General features: G+C 38.0%; 1 pseudogene; it reads right to left on the bottom strand.

Annotated features, from left to right (window-relative positions):
- Window positions 1-16402: 16402 nt before the first annotated feature.
- The window catches only part of LOC136236102 (alpha-amylase-like), a 38898-nt pseudogene continuing 31689 nt past the window's right edge, over window positions 16403-23611 (bottom strand).

The following is a 23611-nucleotide window of genomic DNA, read 5'->3' as shown; positions in this document are numbered from 1 at the left end:
GAATAAACTATGTTCCTATATATGTTATGAAACCCTCTGTAAAATATGGGACTTTAATTCCATATATAGAGGAAGAAAACCTAGATGGATCATGACTGCCTCGAAATTGAATGTCATGTGAGGCAGCCATGTTGATATAGCATTTTGAGGACCTTAGATTCCGAATTTGAGAACGTTTATTTCTACAAACGTGTTCCTAACTACTTGAAGTATATTTCTATAAAAGGATTTGGCAATCCATTGTGTTTAGTGTGAGCTACGATGAGTGAATTATGATAGATGAAAATTTGGGTAGTCTGTTTCTTGGCTGGAAACAGGACAGAATCATTTTATATGCCATATATTGTGTAGAAGTGATATTAATGTGAATTTTGGATATGTTATACCCATATATGTCTAGTTTCAGCAGGTTCAAGAAACATGGCATTTGGATTCATATAGAGAAAGTTATGGCAGAATGTGTTCAAGTAGGTCATGTGATGATCTAAGACAAAAGAATTAGATTGCATGAACTTTTTGAATTTACTGTCTTGTAAATCATATAGCATTCATTAGTTTATATTTTCATTAAGTTTATGTTATGGCTAATTGTATAAATGTTATGTGACATTAGGAGGACAAGGTGCAATTGAACGCACACCCGATCGTGTAGAATAGATCAAACTGAGTGCGACGGTAAGCATATTGCTTATATATGTGTATGAATGTATTGTGCCTTGTAACTTGTTGAGTGTGAGATGTGGTTGAATCTAATGTGAATGATGTGAATAATGTTTGAGTGTTTGTAATACGTTATGATTGATAAGAAAGTGATATGATTGAGTATGTTGCAGTGTTATGAGTAAATACGGCATGTTGAGCCTTGTGCACATACTGGAACTGGATAATGGTTGGATTATAAATGAATATGAGCTTGCTTAGATGGATATGTGAAATGGTCCAAGTTGAGAGTGCTATCCGAATATTGTGAGCCGGAAGCACATGTGTTGAGATATATGAGTACGTAACTTGAGTTTAACTCCTCCGTAGCACATATGATTGTATTCCGAATTTAGTGAGCCGTGATACAGATTGGGCCCAAAGACCATTTTATATATATTGTCTAAGTATAGCAAGGACTTTCTAAAATAAGTATTACTATACTAAGTGAAACAAGTGAATATCTTTCTATTGAAAATTCTTACTTGGTACTGATGATATAATTTGATTTGTGCTATTTACATTACTTTTGTATATACATATATGCGTAATATGGCTATTGAGTAGGCAGCTCACCCCTTGCCAACAGATTTTACAGGTTAGGTGGAGTTCTTCTTGCTTAAGGTTGCACCGGCAGTGTCAGTCCATTCTCATCTAGACGTTTTGGAGTCTTGTGATCTACTTTTGTTTTGTAAATCCTCTATGTAGGATAATGACTTAAACGTGTATTGTAAATTGTAAATGCTTTCTCTTATGTATAATATGTAAAGTTTATATGAGATTGAAGTTTATATGATTGAGAATTTAAAGCATGTCTATAACTGATATTGTGTGAGATATCATGTGATCCTAGTGAGGGGGTTACATTTAGTGGTATCAGAGCGGGTCTACTTTCCTAGGGATTAGGTTGTGTATGACTTGTTTTGTATTCCTAGGTTAAGACCACATAATCATATTTTCTTATTCTAAAGCATGTTGACATGGTCATGTTTCATGTAGGGTTATGGAGTCTGATGGTGACAATGGACAATCCGGTAATGTGTCTAGTCATGGTTCAGTTGGTCATGTTCATGTGTCTGGGAGCTCAAAACATATAGGAGCTTTAGGACATGCAAGTTATCCTCAGGGTTACAACTAGTTTGAACAGATGATGGGAATCTATTTAGCTCAAGGTCAGCCTCAGCCACGTGTTCAAGCTCGTCGAGATGCGCCAGTCTTTGATAAAAATTTTAAAAGACTTAAAAAGATGGGTGCAACAGAGTTTGAGGGTAGTACAGATCCTGATATAACTGATAAATGGTGGGCCAAGATTGAAGATGTACTTGAGAACACAGAATGTCGACTAGACTCAATGGTCAAATATGTTTCTAATCTTTTCACTGGAGAAGCTTTAGAATGGTGTAGATCTATTAAAAGGACAAGAATTAGAACTGAAATGACATGGGATATTTTCAAGAAGTTGTTCACTAATAAATACATGCCAATGATATATAAAGATATGAAACAAACAGAGTTTTTAACCCTTATACAGGAGGATATGTCTATGGCTGAATACGAGCTTAGGTTTAACACTTTAGCCAAATATACACCTGCAAATGTGGCTACAGAAGAAGCAAAATGTCGTAGGTTTGAACATGGTCTACCCAGATGTTAGAATGGGGATTCATGCACATGAAACGAGCTTTAGATTGTTAGTAGAATCTGCACTCATAGCTGAGGAAATTGTGAAAGATAGAAAACAACTTTTTGTAACCAAAAGGGCTAGATTTGATACAGAGGGTCAGTCTGGCAGGCCATCAAAGAGAGGTGGATTCTTAGTTTCTTCTAGAGGCTATTCTCAACAATTTAGAGGTAGTAGTAGTATCCATCATGGTGGGACTAGATCACGGGGCGGATTTGGAGATGTTTTGAGTAGTGCTCCATCTGTTGGTAGTAACAGATTTTCAGGTGGTCTGTTTAATAGTGGGTATAAAGGAGGAGCGAGAACAACATCTTTTCAAGCTTGTCAGACATGTGGACGGGTACACAGAGGTGAGTGTTGGGGACCTTCCCTGGTTTGTAGCAGATGTGGCCGATCTCACACAGGAGAGTGTTATGGTTCATTTAAGAAGGGTACATGTTTTGAGTGTGGAGAAACAGGCCATTATCGTACATGTTGCAGTGTTATGAGTAAATACGGCATGTTGAGCCTTGTGCACATACTGGAACTGGATAATGGTTAGATTATAAATGAATATGAGCTTGCTTAGATGGATATGTGAAATGGTCCAAGTTGAGAGTGCTATCCGAATATTGTGAGCCGGAAGCACATGTGTTGAGATATATGAGTACGTGAGTTGAGTTTAACTCCTCCGTAGCACAGATGATTGTATTCCGAATTTAGTGAGCCGAGATACAGATTGGGCCTAAGGACCATTTTATATAAATTGTCTAAGTATAGCAAGGCCTTTCTAAAATAAGTATTACTATACTAAGTGAAACAAGTGAATATCTTTCTATTGAAAATTCTAACTTGGTACTGATGATATAATTTGATTTGTGCTATTTACATTACTTTTGTATATACATATATGCGTAATATGGTTATTGAGTAGGCAACTCACCCCTTGCCAACAGATTTTACAGGTTAGGTGGAGTTCTTCTTGCTTAAGGTTGCACCGGCAGTGTTAGTCCATTCTCATCTAGGCATTTTGGAGTCTTGTGATCTACTTTTATTTTGTAAAGCCTCTATGTAGGATAATGACTTAAACGTGTATTGTAAATTGTAAATGCTTTCTCTTATGTATAATATGTAAATTTTATATGAAATTGATTGAGAATTGAAAGCATGTCTATAACTGATATTGTGTGAGATATCATGTGATCCTAGTGAGGGGGTTACATTTAGTGGTATCAGAGCGGGTCTACTTTCCTAGGGATTAGGTTGTGTATGACTTGTTTTGGATTCCTAGGTTAAGACCACATAATCATATTTTCTTATTCTAAAGCATGTTGACATGGTCATGTTTCATGTAGGGTTATGGAGTCTGATGGTGACAATGGACAATCCGGTAATGTGTCTAGTCATGGTTCAGTTGGTCATGTTCATGTGTCTGGGAGCTCAAAACATATAGGAGCTTTAGGACATGCAAGTTATCCTCAGGGTTACAACTAGTTTGAACAGATGATGGGAATCTATTTAGCTCAAGGTCAGCCTCAGCCACGTGTTCAAGCTCGTCGAGATGCGCCAGTCTTTGATAAAAATTTTAAAAGACTTAAAAAGATGGGTGCAACAGAGTTTGAGGGTAGTACAGATCCTGATATAACTGATAAATGGTGGGCCAAGATTGAAGATGTACTTGAGAACACAGAATGTCGACTAGACTCAATGGTCAAATATGTTTCTAATCTTTTCACTGGAGAAGCTTTAGAATGGTGTAGATCTATTAAAAGGACAAGAATTAGAACTGAAATGACATGGGATATTTTCAAGAAGTTGTTCACTAATAAATACATGCCAATGATATATAAAGATATGAAACAAACAGAGTTTTTAACCCTTATACAGGAGGATATGTCTATGGCTGAATACGAGCTTAGGTTTAACACTTTAGCCAAATATACACCTGCAAATGTGGCTACAGAAGAAGCAAAATGTCGTAGGTTTGAACATGGTCTACCCAGATGTTAGAATGGGGATTCATGCACATGAAACGAGCTTTAGATTGTTAGTAGAATCTGCACTCATAGCTGAGGAAATTGTGAAAGATAGAAAACAACTTTTTGTAACCAAAAGGGCTAGATTTGATACAGAGGGTCAGTCTGGCAGGCCATCAAAGAGAGGTGGATTCTTAGTTTCTTCTAGAGGCTATTCTCAACAATTTAGAGGTAGTAGTAGTATCCATCATGGTGGGACTAGATCACGGGGCGGATTTGGAGATGTTTTGAGTAGTGCTCCATCTGTTGGTAGTAACAGATTTTCAGGTGGTCTGTTTAATAGTGGGTATAAAGGAGGAGCGAGAACAACATCTTTTCAAGCTTGTCAGACATGTGGACGGGTACACAGAGGTGAGTGTTGGGGACCTTCCCTGGTTTGTAGCAGATGTGGCCGATCTCACACAGGAGAGTGTTATGGTTCATTTAAGAAGGGTACATGTTTTGAGTGTGGAGAAACAGGCCATTATCGTACATGTTGCAGTGTTATGAGTAAATACGGCATGTTGAGCCTTGTGCACATACTGGAACTGGATAATGGTTAGATTATAAATGAATATGAGCTTGCTTAGATGGATATGTGAAATGGTCCAAGTTGAGAGTGCTATCCGAATATTGTGAGCCGGAAGCACATGTGTTGAGATATATGAGTACGTGAGTTGAGTTTAACTCCTCCGTAGCACAGATGATTGTATTCCGAATTTAGTGAGCCGAGATACAGATTGGGCCTAAGGACCATTTTATATAAATTGTCTAAGTATAGCAAGGCCTTTCTAAAATAAGTATTACTATACTAAGTGAAACAAGTGAATATCTTTCTATTGAAAATTCTAACTTGGTACTGATGATATAATTTGATTTGTGCTATTTACATTACTTTTGTATATACATATATGCGTAATATGGTTATTGAGTAGGCAACTCACCCCTTGCCAACAGATTTTACAGGTTAGGTGGAGTTCTTCTTGCTTAAGGTTGCACCGGCAGTGTTAGTCCATTCTCATCTAGGCATTTTGGAGTCTTGTGATCTACTTTTATTTTGTAAAGCCTCTATGTAGGATAATGACTTAAACGTGTATTGTAAATTGTAAATGCTTTCTCTTATGTATAATATGTAAATTTTATATGAAATTGATTGAGAATTGAAAGCATGTCTATAACTGATATTGTGTGAGATATCATGTGATCCTAGTGAGGGGGTTACATTTAGTGGTATCAGAGCGGGTCTACTTTCCTAGGGATTAGGTTGTGTATGACTTGTTTTGGATTCCTAGGTTAAGACCACATTATCATATTTTCTTATTCTAAAGCATGTTGACATGGTCATGTTTCATGTAGGGTTATGGAGTCTGATGGTGAGAATGGAAAATCCAGTAATGTGTCTAGTCATGGTTCAGTTGGTCATGTTTATGTGTCTGGGAGAGCAGAACATATAGGAGCTTCAGGACATGCAGGTTATCCTCAGGGTTACAACCAGTTTGAACAGATGATGGGAATCTATTTAGCTCAAGGTCAGCCTCAGCCATGTGTTCAAGCTCGTCGAGATGCGCCAGTCTTTGATAAAAAATTTGAAAGACTTAAAAAGATGGGTGCAACAGAGTTTGAGGGTAGTACAGATCCTGATATAGCTGATAAATGGTGGGCCAAGATTGAAGATGTACTTGAGAACACAGAATGTCGACTAGACTCAATGGTCAAATATGTTTCTAATCTTTTCACTGGAGAAGCTTTAGAATGGTGGAGATCTATTAAAAGGACAAGAATTAGAACTGAAATGACATGGGATATTTTCAAGAAGTTGTTCACTAATAAATACATGCCAATGATATATAAAGATAGGAAACAAACAGAGTTTTTAACCCTTATGCAGGAGGATATGTCTATGGCTAAATACGAGCTTAGGTTTAACACTTTAGCCAAATATGCACCTGCAAATGTGGCTACAGAAGAAGCAAAATGTCGTAGGTTTGAACATGGTTTACACCCAGATGTTAGAATGGGGATTCATGCACATAAAACGAGCTTTAGATTGTTAGTAGAATCTGCACTCAGAGCTGAGGAAATTGTGAAAGATAGAAAACAACTTTTTGTAACCAAAAGGGCTAGATTTGATACAGAGGGTCAGTCTAGCAGGCCATCAAAGAGAGGTGGATTCTCAGTTTCTTCTAGAGGCTATTCTCAACAATTTAGAGATAGTAGTAGTATCCATCATGGTGGGACTAGATCACGGGGCGGATTTGGAGATGTTTTGAGTAGTGCTCCATCTGTTGGTAGTAACAGATTTTCAGGTGGTCGGTTTAATGGTGGGTATAGAGGAGGAGCGAGAACAACATCTTTTCCAGCTTGTCAGACATGTGGACGGGTACACAGAGGTGAGTGTTGGGGACCTTCCCTGGTTTGTAGGAGATGTGGCCGATCTCACACAGGAGAGTGTTATGGTTCATTTAAGAAGGGTACATGTTTTGAGTGTGGAGAAACATGCCATTATCGTAATGATTGTCCCTTATTAGTTTATACCGGAGAGAGAGTTCAACCTCAGTCTAATATAGAAGGTGGTGTAGCTGGGGTGGATAGAGGCAGAGGCAGAGGTGGAGGAGGAGGTAGAGGGGGTAGACATGATGCTCATATCGGTGGACAGACACAAAATTTATCGAGAAATAGAGCCTTCAATACGACGAGGGGTGATGCTCAAATAGCACCAGAGGTTATATCCGGTACAATTTCTATCCTTGATACCTTAGCTTTTGTTTTGATTGACCCTGGATCCACTCATTCATATATAAAACCTGAGTTTATATTGAAAATAAATGGGAAGGTAGAACCATTAGGATATGATGTGGGAGTTATCCTACCAGTTGGGAATAATGTTATTGTAAATCAAGTTCTGAGAGATTGTCCTATAAAAGTGAGAGGAAGTGAGTTCCCTATAGATTTTGTAGTTATGGGGTTTAGAGAATTTGATATTATTTTGGGGATGGATTGGCTATGTAAATATGAAGCTAAAGTTGATTGTTGTTCAAAGGAAGTTGTGTTACATTTTAATTCAGAATCAACTGTGTTATTTGTTGGGGAGAGAAAGGTTGTGCCGTCTTGTTTAATATTTGCAATTCAAGCAATCAGATGGATTAGAAATGGGTGTGAGGCATATTTAGCTCATGTTGTGGACACTATGGAAGATGGAGGCAAATTGGAGAATATTCCAGTGGTGAGAGATTTTGCAGATGTATTCGTAGATGAACTATCAGGATTACCACCTCATAGGGAGATTGATTTTCCTATTGAGACCATGCTAGGAGTATCTCCTATATCAATTGCTCCATATAGAATGGCTCCAATGGAATTACAAGAATTGAAGAAACAAATAGAAGAACTACTTGAGAAGGGGTTTATACGACCCAGTACTTCACCGTGGGGAGCACCTGTATTATTTGTGAAGAAGAAAGATGGTAGTATGCGACTGTGTATCGATTACAGACAATTAAACAGGATGACAGTGAAAAACAAGTATCCATTGCCACGGATTGATGATTTGCTAGATCAACTTAGAGGAGCTCATCATTTTTCAAAGATTGACCTAAGATCGGGCTATTGGCAGTTAAGAGTTGCAGAAGCTGACATTCCTAAAACTGCTTTTCGCACAAGGTATGGTCATTTTGAGTTTCTTGTGATGCCTTTTGGCTTGACTAATGCTCCTGCAGCTTTCATGGCATTAATGAACAAGACTTTTCAGCCATATCTAGATAAGTTTGTTATGGTGTTCATTGATGATATCCTAGTGTACTCAAGGACTGCGGGTGAGCATGAACAACATTTGAGAATTGTTTTGAAAATTTTAAGAGATAATCAGATGTATGCAAAGCTGAGCAAATGTGAATTTTGGATGGATGAAGTTGTATTCCTTAGTCATGTGGTGTCAGATGAAGGGGTTCAACCCGACCCTTCCAAAATTAAAGCTATTGATGAGTGGGAACTGACAAAGAACGTTACAGAGCTTAGGAGTTTTCTTGGGTTAGCTGGTTATTACATGAGATTTGTAGAGGGGTTTTCTCTGATTGCAGGTCCATTAACTAAATTGCTAAGAAAAGGAGTTTTATTCCAATGGAATGATAAATGTCACCAAAGCTTTGAGGAACTAAAGAAGAGATGGACTTCTGCACCAGTGTTAGTGTTACCTTCTGAAGGTGGTGGCTTTGTTGTTTATACAGATGCCTCGAAACAAGGTTTGGGATGTGTTCTAATGCAAAATGGGAAAGTCATTGCATATGCTTCTAGGCAACTGAGACCTCATGAGATGAATTACCCCACACACGACTTAGAGTTGGCAGCAGTCATCCATGCATTGAAGGTATGGAGACATATCTATATGGGGAGACATTTTAGATTCTCACTGATCACAAGAGTTTGAAGTACATCTTTACATAAAAAGATCTGAACCTAAGACAAAGGAGATGGATTGAGCTATTAAAAGATTATGATTGTACAATAGATTACCATCCATGAAAGGCTAATGTGGTTACAGATGCTTTGAGTAGAAAGAGTGTTGATATTGTGGCTAGTATGAGGAGTTATAGTTTGAATTCACTAGTGGAGATGCGAGCCATGGATGTGCAGTTAGAAGTAAATGAAGTAACAGGTTTGATGGCTACACTACGGGTAAAACCAGATTTGAAAGAAAGGATCCAAGAAGCACAATGGCATGATCCTTATTTACAGAAAATGAGAGATCATGTACAACAAGGTAAAAGACCTAATATTTCCGTGGACGATGATGGGACTATGATGATAGGTAGTCGATTATGTGTTCCAGATGTAGCAGATTTAAGATCAGAAATTCTATAGGAAGCACATAATTCTCCTTATGCTATGCACCCAGGAATGACAAAGATGTACATAAATTTGAGACCTTTTTACTGGTGGCCTACAATGAAGAAAGATGTATCTGATTTTGTTTCCAAATGTTTGACATGTCAACAGGTTAAAGCTGAACATCAAGCTCCCGTGGGAAAACTAAAACCTTTAACCATACCAGAGTGGAAATGGGAGAGGATCACTATGGATTTTGTGATGGGATTACCAAGAACAAGGCGTAGACACGATAGTATATGGGTGATAGTGGATAGACTTACAAAATCTGCTCACTTTCTACCGGTTCAACAGACAGACTCGATGGATAAATTGGCTAGACTTTATGTGGAACAAATTGTGAGGTTGCATGGAGTGCCTATATCTATTGTTTCAGATCGTGATCCTAGATTTACATCTAGATTTTGGGGCAGTTTACAGCACTCCCTGGGAACAAAATTGCATTTCAGTACAGCTTTTCATCCACAGATAGATGGACAATCAGAAAGAACTATTCAGACCTTAAAGGATATGATGAGAGCTTGTGTTCTTAATTTCCAAGGTGAGTGGGATATACATTTACCTCTTATGGAGTTTGCTTATAATAATGGTTATCATTCGAGTATAATCATGGCACTTTATGAGGCATTATATGGAAGACCATGTAGAAGCCCTATATGTTGGGATGTTGAAGGAATGAGGCAATTAGAAGGACCTGAGTTAGTCTAGGAAACTGTTGAGAAGATCAATGTCATAAAGAAGTATTTAAAAGCTGCACAGGAACGTCAGAAAGCCTATGTGGATCAGCACCGAAGGGAGATGGAATATAAAGTTGGAGATAAAGTGTTTTTAAAAATATCCCCATGGAAAGGAATAGTTCGTTTTGGCAGTAGAGGGAAGTTGAATCCAAGATACATCGGGCCTTATAAGATCATTGAGAGAGTTGGACCATTGGCTTATAGGTTAGCTTTACCACCAGAATTGTCTTTAATACATGATGTATTTCACGTGTCAGTATTAAGAAGATATAGATCATACCTAAGTCATATGATTCCTAAACCTGAGATTGCAATAGTGAACACATACTTGACTATTCGTGAGCAACCTTTAGAGATTTTGGGACGAGAAATAAAACGACTCAGAAACCGTGAAATTCCAATGGTTAAGGTGAGATGGAGTCATAATCAAACACTTGATGAGGCAACTTGGGAGGTAGAAGAAAATATGAGGACACAAAATCCTTACCTATTTGAAGCTTCTGGTAAGTGAATTTCGGGGACGAAATTCTTTAAGGGGGAAGAACTGTAACATCCCTAAAACCCTAACATATGAGTCTTCCCACATTCATATATGTTTTCATAATTGAATACATACATTTTAGATTCATCTCATTGTCAATAGAAGTTTCGTATGCATAATGCGATTACCGTGCGATTAGTAGGCGATTAATGTGTCGTTAAGATGTAACGATTGGTTAATTGAGTTAGGACTTAAATGAATGAATGAATAAATGAATTCATATGTCCTAAATTGATTAACTTACCCTTTAGGAGGGCTGAATTTAAGGTTTGTGAGCAAGCACGAGGTGTCACCCCCATATTAAGACAAAATACACCTCTTTGATTTAAAAAGATGTATATGTCTCAATTCTTATCTTTTGGTTCCCAAATTTCGACCAAAGCTTCAGCAAAACCTTCCTTGTTCATACCCTAAACCTCTCCAAAGAAAAATCTTCCAATTTCTTCCATTTTCAAGCCAAACAAGTTAAGTTAGGAAGCATACTAGGAGATAGACACAACTTGAAGGTTAGTATGTTGTTTTAGCTTGTTTTCTATGAGTTTGAGATTCTTAAATACCTAGGTATAATCATAGGATTTGTTGTGGATGAGTTATATTGAGTTTGTTGAGTTTTGGTGTTGTTTAAAGTGGTTATAGGCTATCCTTCATGAAAGATATGTATCAAGTGCCCTAAACAGAAATAAAGGGTACTGCTTTCAGTCATATTGGAGCATGTATTTCATCTTGATATTGTTCGAATTTGGAGATACATAAAGAATAAAATATGTTATGAAATCCTCTGTAAAATATGGGATTTTAATTCCATATATAGAGGAAGAAAACCTAGATGGATCATGACTGCCTCGAAATTGAATGTCATGTGAGGCAGCCATGTTGATGTAGCATTTTGAGGACCTTAGAGTCCGAATTTGAGAAATTTTATTTATACAAAAGTGTTCCTAACTACTTGAAATATATGTCTGTAAAAGGATTTGGCAATCCATTGTGTTTAGTGTGAGCTACGATGAGTGAATTATGATAGATGAAAATCTAGGTAGTCTGTTTCTTAGCTGGAAACAGGATAGAATCATTTTGTATGCCATATATTGTGTAGAAGTGATATTAATGTGAATTTTGGATATGTTATACCCATATATGTCTAGTTTCAGTAGGTTCAAGAAACAGGGCATTTGGATTCATATCGAGAAAGTTATGGCAGAATGTGTTCAAGTAGGTCATATAATGATCTAAGACAAAAGGATTAGATTGCATGAACTTTTTGAATTTACTGTCTTGTAAATCATATAGCATTCATTAGTTTATATTTTCATTAAGTTTATGTTATGGCTAATTGTATAAATGTTATGTGACATTAGGAGGACAAGGTGCAATTGAACGCACACCCGATCGTGTAGAATAGATCAAACTGAGTGCGACGGTAAGCATATTGCTTATATATGTGTATGAATGTATTGTGCCTTGTAACTTGTTGAGTGTGAGATGTGGTTGAATCTGATGTGAATGATGTGAATAATGTTTGAGTGTTTCTAATACGTTATGATTGATAAGAAAGTGATATGATTGAGTATGTTGCAGTGTTATGAGTAAATACGGCATGTTGAGCCTTGTGCACATACTGGAACTGGATAATGGTTGGATTATAAATGAATATGAGCTTGCTTAGATGGATATGTGAAATGGTCCAAGTTGAGAGTGCTATCCGAATATTGTGAGCCGGAAGCACATGTGTTGAGATATATGAGTACGTAACTTGAGTTTAACTCCTCCGTAGCACATATGATTGTATTCCGAATTTAGTGAGCCGTGATACAGATTGGGCCCAAAGACCATTTTATATATATTGTCTAAGTATAGCAAGGCCTTTCTAAAATAAGTATTACTATACTAAGTGAAACAAGTGAATATCTTTCTATTGAAAATTCTAACTTGGTACTGATGATATAATTTGATTTGTGCTATTTACATTACTTTTGTATATACATATATGCGTAATATGGTTATTAAGTAGGCAGCTCACCCCTTGCCAATAGATTTTACAGGTTAGGTGGAGTTCTTCTTGCTTAAGGTTGCACCGGTAGTGTCAGTCCATTCTCATCTAGGCATTTTGGAGTCTTGTGATCTACTTTTGTTTTGTAAATCCTCTATGTATGATAATGACTTAAACGTGTATTGTAAATTGTAAATGCTTTCTCTTATGTATAATATGTAAAGTTTATATGAGATTGAAGTTTATATGATTGAGAACTGAAAGCATGTCTATACCTGATATTGTGTGAGATATCATGTGATCCTAGTGAGGGGGTTACAGGATATAGGGCGCCGGAACTTTTACATCTCATGATAATAGTTCCCGTCTGTAAATCCTTCACAGAAAAACCCAAAGGATCAAATTCCACAGAAACTTGGTTATCTTTAGTAAATTGACGGACGGAAATAAGATTTTTGATAAGGTGAGGTGCATGCAAAACATTGGTTAACTTTAAAAGGTGATGATTAGAAGCTAAATATGCATTACCAGATCCATAAACAGGCATACAATGAGCATTACCAACAATTATATTTTCATTGAGGCTCGAATTAAAATAAGAGGTAAGTGTACCTTTATCGGCTGTCATGTGTGAAGTAGCTCCTGTGTCCATGTGCCATTGATCAGAAGGTGGAGCAAGTGTCATGGTGTGCATAGCCTCTGCAATATCGGTAGGCACATACGATGGTGATTCCATATGAAGGTGTGTTTGCTGCATGTGAGGACGAGGTCCTAAAATACAAGATTGTGATGGATGTCGGTCTGATGTAGGATAAGGGCATGGAGGAGTTGCCCATTGTTGTGGTGGTACCCAAGGGTAGGTATATCCCTAAGGAGGAAGGGCAGCAGGGCGATAATGTGGTGGCTGAGCATCCGGTAGTGGTGTCGACCGCCTCTACTGTGATAGGAACGGCCACCGTGTCTGCCGTCGCGGTAAGAGGAGGAGCCGCGATATTGCGCGGGTCGGCATGAGGAGTGGTGCGACGGTGCAACAGCAGCGTCAACAGACGATACAGTCAATGCAATGGGTTTAGATGTAGGAGGATTCTTGCGGGCACGAGTTGTTTCCTCCAGAATCAGCATGGATCGAGCTTTCTGAAAAGAGGGGAGAGGATCCCCATGTCTAATTTGACTACCAATGGTATCATATGCCTCAGTTAGACTGGATATAAGCTGTAACAGCATCTGATCATTGGTAACCGGACAATCCACATTTGATAATTGATCGGACAGGGATTTGAGGTGCTGACAGTAGGTGGAGATGTCAGAATAGTCACTAAGTTTGGTTTTGGAGAACTCTTGCTGGAGAAAGAGAGCTCGAGAATTTTTGTTGTATGAGAAAATCTCATGTAGACGACTCTAGGCTTGGCGGTTGTGGAGTCGGCTTCAATAATAGTATGTAGAAGGTCAAGTGAGATGGTGCTATAGATCCATTGAAGAACAACGGCATCAATACGAGACCAGAGATCGGGGTTGGATTGTTGGAGAGTATTGGCGGAAGGGTTTGTGGGTGATGGAGGAAATATATGGTCCAGGACCTGGAATGCCTTGGCATGGAGCTTGAATAGAGCAGCCCAAGTAGGATAATGCCCTTTTTCTATGTCGAGGGTTATTTTGATGAAGGTAGATATGTTGGAGACGGTGAGGGAAGGATGGTGATTAGAGTTTGTGTCTGTGTGATTCATGTTCGAGTTTGTGTTGGGAGGGGTACCGGTTGTGGAATTTTCCGTGTTGGTGCTCATTATTTGCGATGGGAAGGGGGAGGTGGTGTTTCGGTTTTGCTGGATGGTAAAGGAAGGTGGCCGGAATCAGTAACGGCGGCGGCGGCCGTATATGGGAGGAGGAAGGTGGTGTCTCGGTGAAGGTGGGAAAGAAAGAGGAAAGATTAGGGTTAGGGTTAGGTCTCTGATACCATGTAACAATATGATTCTTAGTGATTGTTATGATATGAAGTTTAGTATTTATACAGAATACAGTTCACTCTGTAGTGAACGACTATAGCCAACAACTGAACCTATATTTTAGGCTAGAGATAAATAACAGAATGATACAGATAAATGATAACTAAATACATAGTCTAATAATCCATTTGCCATATCTTATCGTCAAAATATGCATGTATGGAAGACAGTATCCTAATGGATTTGAGCATAGCAACATGTGAGAAACGTTTCATCATAGTCATTGTTATGAGCTTGTCTGAAACCTTCACAACGACTCGCCACTTGAAGGTATTATATGCTTTTAAAACACCATTAGTAATTAATGATCTTATAGCCTTCTGATGGATCAATAAACCAAATTTGATTATCCTCCATTGATTATATTTGAGCCTTCATGGCTTCAAGTCATTTGGATGAACCTAGTGCGAATTTCCCAACTCTTTGTGAATCCATTTTGATCTCCAAGGAACCCAATTCAGGAACTTGTGGTGTTTAAAATTCTCCTAACTTTGAGTTTTAATAGCCATTCGGCCAATCTATCTGATGACTTTAGTCACTGGAGGATCTTCCTTAAGGAGCATGTTAGCCCGAACCACAATAGGGTGGCTCTAAAAGTAATGCCGAAGCTTTTGCGCGGTTATGACTACAATATACGCCAATTTCTCCAACTTGGGATACCTGGTTTCGACCTCTCTCGTCACTATAATACCTAAATTTTCACCACCCTCCGTATTTGCATTACTATGTTCTCCCGGTGACTTAACTAACATCAGACAACTACCACCACCACTATGGATATCTGCTTCAATCAGCAACCATCCCACACCCACTCCTCTATTATGAAGCTTCAGACAAGTCTGCGCTAGCATCCCTGGACTAAGAAAACCATTCCACCCCCAGTATGGAATAAGAAAACTAACACAACAAAATAAACTTGTCAACGAACAAGACAAACAAAACTTAACAGAGGACAAGACTCAATCATACTTTTCTTTTGAACTTAACTTTTATATATATATGGATTATTTGATTCTCAAGCATTATGTTTCTTCTTTCCAGGTTTAATTTAGGAATCCATATTTCATCAACTATAAAATACAATTTTCATAGAACAGGTATTCCAATAGAAAAATTAGGTGCTTATAAACTTGAACTTTGTAAATGAACAATTAAAGTCGCTTATATGTTATTGTAATCAATAATATTATTTGTTTTTGGTGAAATTAAATATCATTATTGTTATTTTATTATAGAACATTTCATAATAATAATAAATATTATATGCATTGCACATGTCGAATACTAGTAGTAATGGTAAGAAATGCCAACATATTCATAACCTATTTATTAAATGGGTTGTAGTAGTGTCAACACAACCCATTTATGATCCCATAAACCTATTTTAAGATTTTTAAACAAGAGTTTAATTACATCGATCGTTATTGAAGTTTGAAATTAGTTTTAAAAAAGTCACAATATTTCATTTTGTTTCAATAAACTCACTAAATTTTTATTTATATTTCATTAAAATCGTTCTGATCATTTCAGACATAAAAAATCATATAAATAGCAACATGATAGCCACAGTAAAAATGTTTGATTTTTACATATGACATGACAATCAAATGGCAACAATACATACGTTTGTTATTACTTGATTGAAACTGTTATGTGGCATACACATGATTATCACGTGACATACACAACGGAGTTTTTTCTATTTTGGTTATCACGTCGCTATTTCAGTGAGTTTTTTTTTTTTTGTCTCAATTAGATGAGATGGCTTTATAGAAATAAAAAGCAAAGTCCAATGAATTTTTTTTGAAACAAAGTAAAGTTTAGTTACCTTTTTTAAATTGATCCAAACTTCAGTGGTGTACAATTGAACCCTAAACATGGCTCATTTTCCATTTTTGACCCATACAGCGTAGCTTTCTCCAGATGTAGCAACCTGAAATTCCTTGGAGGGAAGAAGGTTTCCAAGATCCATCTTTGCCCCAATCTTCATTATTACATTACCATTAATTGCAGCCATATACAGATCTGATTCTGCAGCCATAATTTGCACTCTACTTTTAGAATCAATCCCACTGCTCCTCCTAATTGAGGCCAATTTACTAATCTGATCCTTCAGCCCCCAATAAATGAAATGATCATAAAACTGCAAAAATAAAGAAAGGATTCAGCAAAAACACAGTCATAATTAATAGAACTGTAAAAGATAGATAGATGAGAAGTTATTACAATGGATGGAGTCCCAGGGTGAGTAAGAATATAAGCATATCCTTGCATAACTTTATCAGGAGGAAATGGACAAATATTTTGAGTAGAACCAGTGTCATGATTATCAATAAAAGTGACTGCATTCTCCGGCATTAACCCAATCAATCCGGCTGGTTTTCCGTTGGCATCTTTCAACCTCCATAGCTCTCCTTGTACAGCAACTTGAAGTATCCCTTTTGTTGTGAAATCAAATGCTTTAATCACACCACCAGCAGCTTCAATCCAATTTTTTAGACCATTCCTATGTTCATCCTGATTATATGCAGGTTTTCTACCTTGTCCACAAGGAATATCATCCCATTTTTCACCAACTGTAAAATCCGGTACTGTAAAGTTTTGTTATACTTGGAGCATAACCTTTTACAAAATCGAAACGCCATCCGTCGAATCCGATTTCAGAAGATTTCAACCAATTCATCCAATCTGAAAGCTCGTTTTGAACTCGGGGATTGAGATGGTCAATGTCAGGGGCACGTTCAAAGCCCTCTCCTGAGTCAAGATTTCCTTGGCCATTACAATAAGTAGTATCATCTCTACAGATGAAGGATGGTCCCCAATCAAGGCGATTATCGGAAGTTCCACCTTCAAAGATGCACCATATGCCTCTTTCATCTTGCTTCTCTGCTGTTCTGTGATTTATCACTATGTCTGCCAAGCACTTGATCCCCTTTTCATGTAATGCTTGTATTAATGATTTTAGTTCTTGCTCAGTTCCATATTTCGATGCATTCAGATCATAAAGTCGACCAGGCATGTAACCTGCACAAAGTTTAAGATTCTGTATCAACTAAACAAATTTATACTATTAATGAGATGTTTTTCCGATCTTAGTTTGAATTTGTCAGGATCCAAATGAGTGATTTTAAATTTCTAGATATTGTATAACATGATTGCCTTGTAAAGGATAAAGGGTCAAATTGATATAAACTTTTAGTGTTGGACTAATTGGACCTAAAATTTCACTACTCAATCTTTAGAGGTGGTGTCGTGATTTAAGGTTTGAGTGAGGAGTAACTCTAAATGACGACCATAGAGGCAAAAAAAAAAAACTGAATCTTACATTGGAAATTAAAGGGGAACCAATAAGATAGAGAACAGATCGAAGAAGATAAAGCTATTGTACATATGTTTCTTGCTTATTGAATACATACAATTATCATTCTCAATTTATAGGCATAGTAGGAGAGTAAAAAAAGGTATATACATTAAATTGTAGGGCCCACGAGTTCACTGTTGATATTGTCCGCTTTGGGTTAAGCCCGCACGAATTTGTTTTTGGGCTCCTTCCCAAAAGGCCTCATACTAATGTAGTTGATGAACTTCTTTATAAACTATGCATCTTCCTTGTATCTTTCCGATGTGGGACTTGGGATGTATACCCAACATAAATAGTATAAAACAATATAAATGGGAAAGTTGGTGAGTCAAAGGAAGTTAATGGTATTCTACCCTACCCAAATGAATTTGGTCAATCGACGTTAGATTTATTCTTATTAAAATCTTATGGTGGAAATTAAAAGCATTGTAACACATTGCAAATTTAACAATGACCGGCCAAATTCACTTGGTCACTCACTGATCAAGTGAAAACCACCGTGAGTCAACATATCCCTGCAAGCGATGCTGAGGACAAAAAGTAAGGCGATTGCGAAGCAACGAGAATTGTGTATACTTGACCGAGGGTTGGTAAGAATGTCATCAAACTTACCATCTATAGAAATGAATCGAGCATCGATTAAGCAGCAAATAATCTGTTCACGAACAAAATGATAATGCAGTTTGATGTGCTTAGTAGGTGCATGAAAAATGAGGTTAGCCATGAGATAAGTTGCACCCATATTGTCAAACTAAAGCTGAACAAGCAGTTATACATGATACCTATTTCAGGAAGAAGAGAAGAGACACATAAGAGCTCAACAGTGGCATTGGACACTGCCTTATACTCGGTTTTTATGGAGGAGCGAGCGATAGTAGGTAGGTTACGTGTTTTCTAAGAAAAACACAATAAGCTATAGTGGATTTGCTGTTATTTGGCATCCATCCCAATCACTATCAAATAGCAGTGAATAGTCAGGGATGAAAGTGGAGGATGTTGAAGTGGTGTAGGTGAGGGAGAGGAGGTATCTGAGATGACATGGCTTATAAATTGAGAGAGTGAGGGTCTTGAAATATATGAAGAATGAGAGGGCAAAAAAATACATAGTGGAGGTCTGAGAAGAGAGGGATATTATGATGTCTGAAGGAATGTTAAAGAGATGGAAGCTTGCTCAGTGGTGGGAGTTAGAAATAATATGTTGCGGGTGGGAGAGTCATGTTCTCAAAAGACAAAATGTTTTCAAATGTAAACTTAGTATGTACCCATATCAATATATATATATCTCCTAAGTTATTAGGTGAGGGTTTGAGATAAAGACATAGTTTAGATCTTAAGTCAAACTTTTGTTTATTAGATGGTCGTAAGAGAGGAAAGATCCCACAACTAAGACTCACATTTTCGTGTGTAATCAGGATTTCTACGAAACAGTTTGAAGTGAGGTGATGTTTTATTTAGGATAAGAATGGGTAACATATTTATAAGTTTGGCCCTATGCTGAACAATAAAATTCCAATATCTGAGAGCTAGTGAGGTATGAGCAAGAAGGGTAAGGCTTATATTTAAAATGTATCTAATTTTTCGTTTAGAAATACCATTATGTTCATGTAACAGTTTGTGTAATTGAGTGATTCTTATTGATGTGGAATACCAATATATACAGAGTACAGTTTATACTATAGTCAAAGACTATATCCTATAACTTAGGCTACAAATAGGGAACTGAATACAAATATGATAAACATAAATATAATCTCTAATACACCCTTGTAGTCGAAACGTTCGGAGGACGGACATTGAGACTATTTCTGAAATCATCAAAGAGAGGCGATGAAAGGCCTTTTGTGAAGATGTTAGCCATCTGGTACCTAGATGGGACGTGCAAAACCCGTACTTCACCTTTGGCCACTCATTCCCGAACAAAATGGATATCCATTTCAATGTGTTTCGTACGGTGATGCTAAACTGGATTTTCGGCAAGATAGACAGCACTAATGTTGTCACAATAGACGACAGTCGATTTTTCAATTGGACATCGAAGCTCAAGTAACAGGTTGCGGATCCAACAAGTTTCTGACACAACATTCGTAACTCCGCGGTATTCTGCTTCAGCGCTGGAGCGTGAGAGGGTAGGTTGCCGTTTAGCCGACCATGAAAGGAGATTATCCCCAAGAAACACGCAGTAGCCTGACGTCGAACGACGTGTGTCTAGACAGCCTGCCCAGTCAGCATCTGTGTAAGATATCAATTGACCGAGAGAGGATGAGCTGATACGAAGGCCGAGATCGAGTGTATCGTGGATGTAACAGAGAACACGTTTCAGGGCAGCCATATGGGCGGTCTTGGGATCGTGCATAAACAGACATACCTGCTGAACTGCATAGGAAATATCAGGCTTAGTAAGAGTTAAGTATTGCAGGGCACCAGCCAGCCTTCTGTATTCCGTCGGATCATGATAAGTATAACCGGAAGATATGCTGAGTTTTTGTTTTGTATCAACAGACATTGCTGCAGCATTACCAGAACTGAGACCAGCCTTTTCTATAATTTCTTATGCATATTTGCGTTGAGACAAGAAAAGAGAACCCGGTGATCGAGTTACTGATATCCCCAAGAAATAGTGTAATGACACCAGATCTTTCATTGCAAATTCTGAGCTCAATTTTGAAATGATAGATGCCTGAAGGGTGTCAGAAGAAGTAACAAGAACTATGCCGTCGACATACAGAAGGAGATAAGCCGTGTCAGTGCCATTGTTCAGGAGGTGGTGTAATTGCCATGGTATGCATAGCTTCAGCGATGTTAGTGGGAGCATAGGAATGATTTTCTAGAGTTAGATTGGCTTGATGTGCCGAAGGGCGGGGGCCAAGGATCCCGGAATGTGGCTGCTGGCGGCCTGAATGTCCCTGGTTTGGCCATTGATTTGTTGGAAAGGGGCACGACGGGGTGGCCCATGGCTGTTGTGTTGCCCACGGATATAGAAAGATCCAAGGTGAGTAGGCGGGCTGTCTGTACTATGTGTTGAAACACCTTTCCACAAGATTTTGATTTGACAAAATCATCCATGATTAAGAGGCAATTAAATTTAGATGCTTTGATTTAATTGTACTAATATGTTTGTTAAATATTGAGTGCAAAAATATATAAAGTTAAGACAGGACAAAAGTCAGCATAAATGAAGCTGAGTAGAACGGAACTCAGCATGACAGAATAGAAGCTGAGTGGAGTTAAAATTCAGAAGCAAAACGAAGCTGACTAAAGTTGAAGACTTCTTCAGGAGCGGTTAAACAGAACGGAGCTGACCTTGAAGGAACTCAGCATGAACGTTGAACATTCGAAAAGAACAAACGAAGCTGAGTAACAGTCAGGACAGCATGAAGGATCCGTTCACTAAAAGACAAAGTCTGCCAATCTTCTGCACCAATAATTGGAACCTCGAAGACACCTAAAAGACTAATTCCAAGAGTCATGAGATGTTGGATTATTAGAAACAGACAACTGGCACAAACAGACAAACCAGACGCTAGAAGACAAACCTGACGCCTGAAGAAAACAGAGAAAGGGAATGGAGGTGCAGTCTGAAGCTTTCCAGAAATTGTTCCCCAAAAGAGCCGTTTTGATGTTAACGGTTAGGACATTTCAAAACGATCAAATCTACAGATTTCCTTCTATAAAAGGACAATCGAAAAACTTGGATATACACAAAAGCATCGAAAGAAAAATACAAGAGAGAAAGTTTCAAAAGCACTCAAATACAAAAAGGATCTTACACCAACTTTTCTATTCTATGTGTAAATGCTAGATTGATTTGTAATCATCTAAAGTGTTCTTTAGTTCAAAAGGAACAAGTCTGTGATCAATAGGAATATTGAGAGTGTAAAGCTGAGTGTTTGGCTGTAAGCATTTCAGTGGTAGAGAAATCTAGGTGCTGGGTTGTAGCACTTAGTAGGAGTTGAGTAGACGAATAGAGGAAGGTACTCTTGCATATTCAACTGCCTTGTAATCGGTTTGTGCTCTACCTTTAAAGAGCTCAGTATTGGATTCAAAAATCCCGGAGGACTCTAGGGACTAGACGTAGGCAGAGAGGCCGAACCAGGATAAGTGATACTGAGTAATCTCTAAACTCTCTCTTATAATTGCATGTGTTGTTTACTTTATTTACTCAACATATAAATTGTCTATGCTGATCTTGAGTAAGTAAGTGGTGCTGAGTTAGAAGCTGACCTCTAAGAGTGTCAATTATCAACTCACAAGAAAACAACTTTAATCAACATCTGACTAAAGCTGTCTTCAAACATATCTCACCAAGCTGACCATAAGCTGAGTTAATAAACTCTCAAAATAACTTCCAGTCAGCTTAATTAAAACGTGAAAAAGTTAAAATAGTTCCTAACCCCCCCCCCCCCCCCTTGGAACTAATTACCAGGGACCAACAAGTGGTATCAGAGCCTAAGCTCACTACTCAAAGATTTAACAATCTTGAGCTGATCCCTAAAAATGGGTGAGAATAGCACTCGTTTCCTACCTGGAAACCAAACAACGCAGATACTCCCTGAGGGGTTATCGATCACTAGACCTCCCCTATTCTTTGGATCAAGCTATACTTTCTGGAAGAATAGGATGAAGAACTTTATACAAGCCACAAACATGAGTGCATGGCTTGCAATTGTTCAAGGTCCACATGTGCCATACAAAACTGTTAACGATGAGAAAATTGTTAAAAGTGAGGCTGAGTGGACAGAGGATGACCTCAGAAAATTACAAAATAATGCTTCGGCTATAAATATGCTTCACTGTGCGTTAGATGCTGCAGAATACAATAAGATTTCAGGTTGCGAGTCAGCACATGAGATTTGGAAGAAGCTTGAAGTAACCTATGAAGGCACAAGCAAAGTTAAGGAGTCTAAAGTCAATCAACATATGAGACTCTACGAGCTGTTTGAGATGAAGGAGAATGAAGACATCTCAGAGATGAACGCAAGGTTCACAAACATTATAAATGAGCTAAAAAGGCTTGGAAAGAACTTCACTGAAGAAGAACAGGTGAAGAAAATTCTGAGAAGTCTGCCCAAGAGCTAGCAAGCAAAGAAAACAGCCGTAGAACAAGCCCAAGACTTGACTACCTACAAATATGATGAGCTGATCGATTCCCTGCTGACCCATGAAATCTCTATGAAAAACTTTGAAGCCAAAGAGAAAGAAAAATCAGAAGATAAGAAACAAAAATCCCTTGTCATGAAAGCTGATTCAACTGAAGCGGAGTCAACTGATGATGAGGAACTGGCCATGTTCACCAGAAAGATGAAAAAGCTGTTCAGGAGAAATGATAGAAATGGCAAAAGATCATTTAGAAGAAATGATAACTACAAAGCTGAGTCAAGTGACAAGTACAAGAAGGACAGCTCGAAATCTGTCACATGTTTTGAGTGTCATCAAACCGGGCACATCAAGTCAAGCTGTCCCAACCTCAAGAAAGAGAAGAAGGGAAGCAAAAAGGCTATGGTAGCCACGTGGAGTGACAGTGATGAGTCAACATCATCTGAAGCTGAGCAAAATGAAACAGCCAACATATGTTTTATGGCAGACGATGGAGCTGACCAATCCCAATCTGAGCATGCTGACCTCTCTGATGAAACTGACCAGGAGAATCACAACAATGAGGTAACATCCTTACTTTTGCTTAGAAACGAAATGGTAAATGCCCTGAGTGACTTATATACACTAACTAAGAAG

This window comes from Euphorbia lathyris, chromosome 7, assembly GCF_963576675.1.
Source record: "Euphorbia lathyris chromosome 7, ddEupLath1.1, whole genome shotgun sequence".
NCBI lineage: Eukaryota > Viridiplantae > Streptophyta > Magnoliopsida > Malpighiales > Euphorbiaceae > Euphorbia > Euphorbia lathyris.
This window is presented reverse-complemented; position numbering and strand designations above follow the sequence as displayed.